Source organism: Felis catus, chromosome B2 (genome assembly GCF_018350175.1).
Source record: "Felis catus isolate Fca126 chromosome B2, F.catus_Fca126_mat1.0, whole genome shotgun sequence".
NCBI classification, from domain to species: domain Eukaryota; kingdom Metazoa; phylum Chordata; class Mammalia; order Carnivora; family Felidae; genus Felis; species Felis catus.
The window spans coordinates 21,075,486-21,085,677 of record NC_058372.1 but is presented as its reverse complement, the minus strand read 5'-3'; positions in this window follow the sequence as shown (position 1 = coordinate 21,085,677).

Genomic DNA, 10,192 nt, shown 5'->3' with positions numbered 1-10,192 from the left:
TACCCATCACAAGTGACCTCTTGTCCTGGTCAGTGACACTAGGAATCACATCACTCTTCAGATGAGATCTTGACTCTACTCACGGCCAAGAGTACAGTGATGGATTAAAGAGATTGCAACCTTATAAAGGATGAAATAATGGGGTGGGGGTTGCAGTGTCTGAGATCAGAAGGCAGGTTTCTCTCAGAGTCAACGTTGTAGCAAACGTTGTCGTGGATGAGGAGGCCAGGACGGACAAAGAGCCTCTGGAAAATGATGAGAAAGGCACCAGTAGTAAGGCAGGGTTGACCAGAGCAACTGTAAGGGATTTCAGAGTGAATGTGGAGGAAATGAAAACCAGAAAGACATCTGACCCTCTCTCTCCTGCCTTGGAAATGTTAGGATTCCGCCTTTCTTCCGCATCCCATACACTATGGCTGCTCCCGTTCCCTGCTCTGGTCGCTAGTCCAGGTGGTTCAGCCAGGGAGAAGCAGAGGGCCTCCTCGTTCCTTCTGGACTCACTCCCCTCTGCGGAGTGGGGACCCCTCTGCCTTTCTGAGCACCAGCTCTGAAGGCTCACTTGGAAGGTGCAGCCCAGGCAGGGTTTCCATCTTTTCCATCTGCCCTCTCCTTGCTTGCTCCCCTGGCTTGTAGCAGGCCCTGCTTTCTCTACTTCTGCCATCCTGTGAAAGTCCTAAATGAGGACTTTTGAGTTCTGCTGGGCAAGGACAGGAAGTCACACCAGGGAAACAGGTGCAAGCATTGATGTTCGTTTGTTTCTGCTTTGGAACCACAGTCATCACAAGAGACAGTAGAGCAAATCTGAGAACGCGTACTTAGTGATGGATTTTCAAGCTACAGATCTGAATCCCTTCTTATTTATAGTCAGGCTGTTTACCCCCAATCTACCAAACATGCCACTTTTTCTTCCAGGACTACCAAGCCTCTTCTTGTTGAGATTGTTACAAAGAAGGGACTGTGTCCAGTCTCCCTGTTGCATTCCACATACGTATGACAAGAACCGTGCTCATTACTTAGCCTCCACCCCTAGAGAAAGTTCCAGGATGGGTCTAAATAGCAGGCAGTCTCTTTCCCCTGACAACTTATTTTCAAGATAACTATTTGTCTCTTACTCCCTGTGGTTATGGTGGTAACATCTTCATGGCTCTATTTTTGGGCAGGATGCTGGGTCTTGGGTGACAGAGCTATGCTTTCGATAGCCATCGATGGAAATAGAATGCAAAAGATTTGGAGTCTAAATTCTGACACTAATTAGCAGTATGATCCTAGGTAAGTCATTTCCCCTCTCTGGGCTCAATTCATCCATAAATAAAAGGATCGAGGATGTGCCAGTAAATCTTTAACAATCAACTCTTGGTGGAAGAGGAACGGGGGAAGAAGGAAGCCCTTATTTGTACTACTTGTTAATTTCTCTGGTGTAAATATCCCACCAAAGTCAACTGGTTCATAAATTTCCTGAAAATTTAGCAATGGGTTCTGGTGAGATAGTGCCAGCCAGTTGCAATACAATTTTGGATAAGATCAATAATACACATTGTTTTAATCCCGAAATTCTTTGATATGATAGATCTAAAAGTCCCTTCAGACTTCAAATGCTACAATTCTGTGATTCCAACACCGGATGATTTTTTTTTTTTTAATTGCCAGGATACACCCAAAGCCTGATTCACAGACCTCACTCACTGTGTAAGTTCTTTGGCATCCTGAATGAACTTGGCTTTGGTCCAGATTCAGAGCTATCCTCCCTTTTGAGCAAGCAGCTCTGGCCAGAGGCCTTTAAACTAGAGGTGCTCTGAAACTATCATGGCCTGGGAGTTGGGACCTTGGGTCTTGAAACTTCAGGAGTCATTGTTACTGCCTTCACTTGAGTGGTCAGATGGGTTATGATTCATTACCATGTGATTTCAGCCACTGTTTCCCAGGATGCCTGGAAGCAAGGAAGGCCTGGAAGCATGGAACAGACAGAGGAAAAACAGGGAGGAGGAGAAAGGGATGTGTCTAGGGTAGGGCCCCTGCTGAGTCGTAAGCAGGTGTGAGTCACTCCTGTCTCCCTTGGCAGCCACACCTTTTGCCCAAGTTCTGTATGCCAGGTGGAGAATTTGCCTACACCACGCTCCCTTGATCAAGTCAGAACAGGTTTCCTGAGCAGTCATTCCCATTAAATTAATGGAATCAAAATAAGCTGATGTCTCTTGAAATGTGATTTACGTATTTCTTTTCTGTTTCCTAAGTGCTTACAGAGGACCCTGAGAGTGTAGAAGAGAGAAAAGAGGAAGAAGCATACTTTAACAGCCAGGAGGCTAGAAGCTGGGGGGTGGTGGTTATATTATCCATTCCTGCCCTCCCATCCTCCTAAACAGCTTGCTAAAGAAACCAAGCTGAGTGCAGTGAGGAGTGTAATGGCCAAGAATCTTCATGAGTTACTGGTAGTATTATGATCAAGATCTTTCCACTGTGTGTGTGTGTGTGTGTGCACGCACACACGCACACATGCATGCAACTACTATTGAATTAAGGAGAAAAGGTCTAGGGGCACCTGGGTGGCTCAGTTGGTTAAGCGCCAACTATGGCTCAGGTCACGATCTTGCAGTTCCTGAGTTCAAGACCCACATCAGGCTCTGTGCTGACAGTGTGGAGCTTGCTTGGTATTCTCTTTCTCTCCCTCTCTCTTTTTCTCTCTCTCTCTTTCCCTTTCTCTCTCTGCCTCTCTCCCATTTGTACTCTCTCTCAAAATAAATCAACAAACTTAAAAATTTTAAAAAAAAAGAAGAAAAGTTCTAGAAGGGAAAGACTTGGCATATAACTAACTTTCAAACCCTTAAGGTCACACCTCACATCCATCAGGATGCTACCATCAAAAATAAAAACAAATGTTGGAGAGGATGTGAAGAAAGTGGAACCAGGGTGCACTGCTGATGGGGATGTAAGAATATGGTGCAACCACTGCAGAATTAGTATGATGAGTCCTGAAAAAACTAAACATAGAATTACCATATGACCACAGCAAGTCCACTGCTGGATATATATCTAAAAGAATTGAAAGCAGGACCTCAAAGAGATATTTGTATGCCCGTGTTCATAGCAGCATTATTCACTTTTTACAGGCAAAAAGTGGAAGCGCCCAAGTATCTATCCGCAGATGAATGGATAAACAAAATGTGGTCCATACATGCAGTTCTATTCAGCCTTAAAAAGGACAGAAACCCTAGGGATGCTGGCTCAGTTGGCTGGGCGCCAGACTCTTGATTTCAGCTCAGGTCGTGATTTCACAGTCATGGGATCTAGCCCCGCGTCAGACTTGACGTTCAGTGGAGATTCTCCACTCTTGAGATTCTCTGTCTCTCCCTCTGCCCCTCTCCCCAGCCTGTGCACTCACTCCCTCTCTGTCTCTCTCTCTCAAAATAAAATTTAAAAAAAATTTTTTTTAAAAAAGGAACGAAATCCTGACACATACTATAACTTAGGTGAACCCTGAAGGCATTATGTTAAGTGAAATGAGGCAGTTATGAAAAGACAAACGTTGTATGGCTCCACTTACAGGGAGTAGTCAAATTCACAGAGATAGAAAGTAGAATGGTAGTTGTCAGGGGCTGGGGGTAGAGAGTGATGGGAAGTTAGTGCTTAATAGGTAAAATGATTCCATTTGGAAAGATGGAAAAAGTACCATGGATGGGTAACAGGGATGTTTGCACGATGATGTAAATGTACTTAATCCCACAGAACTATCACACTTTAAATGGCTAAAATGGTAAATGTTATACTATGTATATTTTACCACAATTAAAAAAAATCCACATGCACACACACACACACCCCTTGGGGACAAACTGAGTTTGAAATCCTGTTTCATGGCTTGCTAGAAATATGAGCTTGGTCAAATTACTTGACCAACTTGAACCTTTGTCATCTGTCCCATGGAGAGGACAGTGATACTCACTTCTTAGAGCTATTGCAAGGCTTAAATGAGACACCCCAAGTAAAGCACTTAGGACAGCATTTGGTACATAGTAAGTGATCAGTGGTAGAGTTCTTAGGCATCATGGTTGAGGGTCAACTAGAAGCTGGCCATGGGCAATCTTGTGCAACTTGTCCTCTTAAACTTGATCCAAGGAAGCGAAACAATATTTTCTTACCACATATATTCATATTCATAAATATATGCACCATGAAGTCCCACATACATATGGAGTAAAGATGACTAACATCTCCAGTCGGCATACTTATTTCATGTGTTCTAAATTTGTCTTTTCTGCTAATATATCAGAGTCTTGCTTTGCCCTTAGGCAAATTGCACTTAGGGCTGAGATGTTTTATGTTTGTCAATACCATTAAAGATTAGGCATTTGTTTTCTTTTTTCTTTTTTAATTTTTTTAAAAATCTTTATTTATTTTTGAGAGACAGAGAGTGAGCAGGGGAGGGGCAGAGAGAGAGGGAGACACACATCCGAAGCAGGCTCCAGGCTCCGAGCTGTCAGCACAGAGCCCGATGCGCGGCTTGAACTCAAGAACCGTGAGATCATGACCTGAGCCGAAGTCGGACGCTCAACCAACTGAGCCATCCAGGTGCCCCTAGGCATTTGTTTTCTACAAGGAACTGCTGGAATAATGTCTGAGCTGTTATGACGTCCACATAAGCTTTGGTGGGATGCCCACAGAGATCAAGCCAGGGCTGTAGTTAAGGCAGCAACAATGGCAGATCCCACTTGTACCCCCACCCACCTAGAATCACGCTCATGGACCTTCCATCTCCATGCTCCCTGCTAGGCCTTCCAGGCCTTCTGGAAATTGCCTGGAAAGTTTATCTGATGAAGGCTCAGGAAGCCAAGGACAGGAGAAGAGCAGAAAAATACAAGGGAGACCTATTAAGAAGACATGAAATCTTTGAGACAATATTTAGGAACAAAATATGCAAAATATGAATTATATGTAGTATTGAATTCCAATGAATATTTTCATCAAAAAAATTTTTTTTAATGTTTATTTATTTTTGAAAGAGAGAGAGAGAGAGAGCGCAAGAGGTGCCGGGGCAGAGGGAGAGAAGGAGACACACAATCTGAAGCAGGCTCCAGGCTCTGCCAGCACAGAGCCCAACACGGGGCTCGAACTCACAGAGTGTGAGATCATGACCTGAGCCGAAGTCAGCCGCCCAACCAACTGAGCCACCTAGGTGCCCCTGAATATTTTCAGAACAATTGTTCTTAGCTGGTGTGGGGGGAGGATTTACCCCCCTACTCACTACCTCCAGGGGGCACATAGCAGTGTCTGAAGACCTTGGGTTGTCACAATTTACAGGCTGGGGAGAGTGCTGCTGGCATCTAGTGGGTAGAGGCCAGGGATACTGGTAAACATCTTAATAATGTTCAGAGCAGCCCCCACAACAAAGGATTATCTGGCTTAAAATGTCAAAAGTGCTGGGGTTGAGAAATCTAGCTTTAGAACACCCCAATGTTTATAACAGTGCTATCAATAATAGACAAATTATGGAAAGAGCCCAAATGTCCATTGACCGATGAATGGATAAAGAAGGTGTGGTGTATATATACAATGGAATACTACTCGGCAATGAAAAAGAATGCAATCTTGCCATTTGCAACAATGTGGATGGAACTAGAGTGTATTATACTAAGTGAAATAAGTCAGTCTGAGAAAGACAAATATCACATGATTTTACTCATATGTGGAATTTAAGAAACACAACAGATGAACATAGGGGAAGGGAAGGAAAAATAATATAAAAACAGAAAAGGAGGCAAATCATAAGAGACTCGTAAATACAGAGAACAAACTGAGGGTTGCTGGAGGGCAGGGGTGTGAGCAAATGGGTTAAATGGGTGTTGGGCGTGAAGGAGGGCACTTTTCGGGATGAGCACTGGGTGTCCTATGTAAGAGAAGAATCAATGGGTTCTATTCCTGAAGCCAACACTACACTGTATGTTAACTCACTTGAATTTAAATAAATAAAAAAAGAACGAGAGAAGATGAAAAGAAATCATCTCCTAGCTGACACTATACGTATTACATTTATTTACCTTCTTTTCTTCAGTGAGGTATTAACATTTAAAAGTGGACTTGGGGGGCACCTGGGTGGCTCAGTCGGTTGAGCGTCCGACTTCAGCTCAGGTCACGATCTCGCGGTCCGTGAGTTCGAGCCCCGCGTCAGGCTCTGGGCTGATGGCTCCGAGCCTGGAGCCTGCTTCCGATTCTGTGTCTCCCTCTCTCTCTGCCCCTCCCCCGTTCATGCTCTGTCTCTCTCTGTCTCGAGAATAAATAAATGTTAAAAAATAAAATAAAATAAAATAAAAAAATAAAAGTGGACTTGGTTAGGAGGGGAAATTTTCATCATAAACCATCAAGACTTCTTTACTTAGGACTTCACTATATTAGTCAGAACTTGTTTCTTATCTTGCTCAACATTCAGAAGGAATTTGTCCAAACATGAAATCCTTTTAAACCTCCCAGTGCGTTGTATGTGGGAAACAGCTTTATGGGCCACAGATTAAAGTGGGAAAAGGGTTTGGAAAAAGGTGCTAAATGATCTTCAGAAAAGCACGACAGAATAAAAGGCTCTCCCATGTTCTGGAATCTGAAACCACATCATCATCATCGTATGTTCCCGAAACACCAGCCTCAAGAGAACACGCAGCATGGATATAAGCAGGTTCTGTGTCTGCCTGCCTGCATTTCAGTCCTGTCTTCAGGACCTGTCTTCAGGTCATGACAAACTGTGTGACCTTGGGCAACTTTATGAACTTCTTGGTGCCGCTATTTTCTCACCCCGAAAATAATCCTTGTAGGGTTGTCGGGTGGATTAACTGAGATAGTTAATACAGGAAAAGCACAGTTCCCTGGGGCATCGTAAGCCCTCTAGAGGTGCTATCAGTTACAGGGAGGATGACAAAGTGGAACGTTGGCATGTTTATTATAGAGGTTAAATATTATAAACATTATATTTCCTTTTAAATATAATCAGCCTTTGATGGTGTCTCTGTGACTCAAAATAATCTCTAGGTTGCCTTAAAACTGGGCAAAGGTAGTTTTCTTTTCTTCCACTCTGGAAATGATAAGCCATGCTTACAGTAGCACTGGAGAATGCTCACAAAATTAGAAAATAGGATAGTAAAAAAGGAACCCAAGAAAGAGAATTTAGATAATTCACTGTGATAGCAGGTTTGAGGTTAGGCTTTGTGCTGACAAATTCTAGGGGCACAATAGACATTTATTAACAAATGAAACCACAAGGTATGTTTTGCAAGATGAAAAGCAATACCATCTGATGGGAAGGTTGAGTTGTAAAGAGAGAAATCACTATGTAGGTGAGGGTCTGGGCTTACAAAATATTGCAGGAGTTTGGGAAAGCTCCAGCAAGGGCACTCACAATGGTTCTTGTCTCTGGCTGGACACCAGGGGCACTCTTAAGAATCCTAATTCCAAGCTCCACCCTAGATTAATTGAATCAGGATCTTAGGGATCCTGGAGGTTAAGTGGCCAGACATCATGTATTTTTATTTAAAATTTTTTTATTTATTACATTTATTTATTTTTGAGGGACAGTGAGACAGAGCGTGAGTGGGGGAGGGGTGGAAAGAGAAGGAGACACAGAATCCGAAGCAGGCTCCAGGCTCTGTGCTGAATGTTTGCACGGGAGCTCGAACCAATGAACCATGAGATCATGACCTGAGCCAAAGTCAGTCCCTTAACCGACTGAGCCACCCAGGCGCCCCTATTTTTATTTTTTAAAAATATTTTTAATGCTTATTTATTTTTGAGAGAAAGAGCAGGGGAGGGGTAGAGAGAGGGGGACAAAGGATCCAAAGCAGGCTCTGTGCTGACAGCAGAGATCCCAATGCGAGTCTCAAACTCATGAACCACGAGATCACGACCTGAGCCGAAGTCCAATGCTTAACCAACTGAGCCACCTAGGTGCCCCAACATCGTGCATTTTTAGAGTCTGCATAGATTCCAATGTGTGGCCAAGGTTGAGTGACCAATGTTTCTTAGACTCAAATGTTATAGGAATTGTCTGGAGATTATTATTAAAACTCAAATTCTGATTTGCTAGGCTGTGGGTAGGGGGGAGAGAGGAGAGAGAAGAATCAGGAGGCTAAGATACTGCATTTCTGAGAAATTTCCAAGAGATGTCAATTTCACAATTCTGGGGATGCCCCCATTTGAGCTGCCAAATTCCATGTATTTTTAAAATGGCTTCATATAATGGGAGCCTGGATGGCTCAGTCGGTAAGCCTCTGACTTCAGCTCAGGTCATGATCTCATGGTTCACGGGTTTGAGCCCCATGTCGGGCTCTGTGCTGACAGCTCAGAGCCTGGAGCCTACTTTGTGGATTCTCTCTCTCTCTCTCTCTCTCTCTCTCCTCTCTGCACCTGTCCGCTCGCACTCTCTCTCTCTCAAAAATAAATAAAATATTTAAAAAATCAAAATGGCTCCATATAAATAAACATATGATATCATTATAATATCATTTCTTTGAAATTCACCTGTTCAACAAATGTGCAATAGCCTCCTGGAGCTATGTGCTTTTGGAGGGATACAGATGAATAAGTAGATTCCTTCCCTCAAGTTGTTTACAATTCAATTTGTAATTGATGGCATCTAGTTAGGCAGAAAATAAAACTTTCTGACTGTAAGGTTTCCCGATGGCGGTGAAATGGGATGGGTACTGAGGGGTATTTAGGGTGGAAGACGTCAAGAGAAAGAGTTTTGTTTTGGGAAAGTACCGAATGAAGAATATTTGTGTGAAGCAACAGAATAGCCTGAAAAGAGGTGAGAGAAATGGACAGGAAAAAGGAAACTGAGCATCAGGGTTTTTAAAAAGTAGTCTATAGATGGCTGCTATGAGAGGTTTCTGAGGAAAGAGAACCTTGTTCCTGAAGGTAAGAGAAACTCGCTCTGGATTTGAGGTTTTGTTGCCCATTTTATTCACTGCACTTAGCAAGCAGATAGATAAACCAAGCACATAAACTCAGGGCTCAAATTTCTCTGAAAGGCTCATCCACATCTCATTTTGCATCTTCTGATTTGCAAACCATATGTTATTTGCATCTGATTTCCAACTGTCGTGGCCAAGTGTCAATATCTAGGGATACTAGTCCACAAGTCTTTGTGAGCATGGTCTCCTTATATCTCTGTGTGCTTCACATTATCAATCAGCAGTAGCAATCCAATCTGGAGTGTTTAGCGCATTCCTAGCTTGTCAGAATTGGCAACGAATGGATAGACTGCCTGGTTATTGGGAACTTCATCTTTGTTATTCCCCTGTCTGATACCAACTTTGCTGAGCCTGGCCAGCACATCACTTCGATTGCAAAATCTCCAACTGCTTAGGAAAGCCCAGCCAGACCTGCTGAATTTTCAAATTGCAGGACAAACCTGTTCCTCCTCACCTACGTACTGACAGGTTTAGAAAACCCTTCAATGATCATTCCCAAGCTTGAACACAATTGGATTATTCTTTTATTTTTTTATTAGTTTTAATGTTTATTTATTTCTGAGAGAGACAGAGACAGTGCTAACAGGGGAGGAGCAGAGAGAGAGGGAGACAGAGACAGAGAGAATTGGAAGCAGGCTCCAGGCTCTGGGCTGTCAGCACGGAGCCCAACTTGGGGCTCGAACTCACGGACTGCGAGATCATGACCTGATCCGAAGTTGGACGCTTAACTGAGCCCCCCCAGGCACCCCTGAGAACACAATCAGATTCTTAATATGGGTCTCAAGTCTTTTAAATTCTTAAAAAGATGGAACTCGGGCAGATAATTTTTAATTTTTTTTTAACCTTTATTTATTATTGAGAGACAGAGAGACACAGAGTGTGAGCAGGGGAGGGGCAGAGAAAGAGGGAGGCACAGAAACTGAAGCAGGCTCCAGGCTCTGAGCTGTCAGCACAGAGCCCGACGTGGGGCTCGAACTCATGATGTGTGAGATCATGACCTGAGCCGAAGTCAGTTGCCCAATCAACTGAGCCACCCAGGCGCCCCATGATAATTTTTAAAGTTCCCCCACACACTGATTCTAGTGTGTCCCCAGGATGGGAACCAGGGCCATAGACCAGCGACTGATTCCTTTGTTCAAAAAGGAATACATGCACCTGATGAAAATTTAGAAAACATAGAACAGTATAAAGGATAAAGTAAAAGCCACTGTAATCCCACTACCCAAAGACAATGTTACTATTTGGTT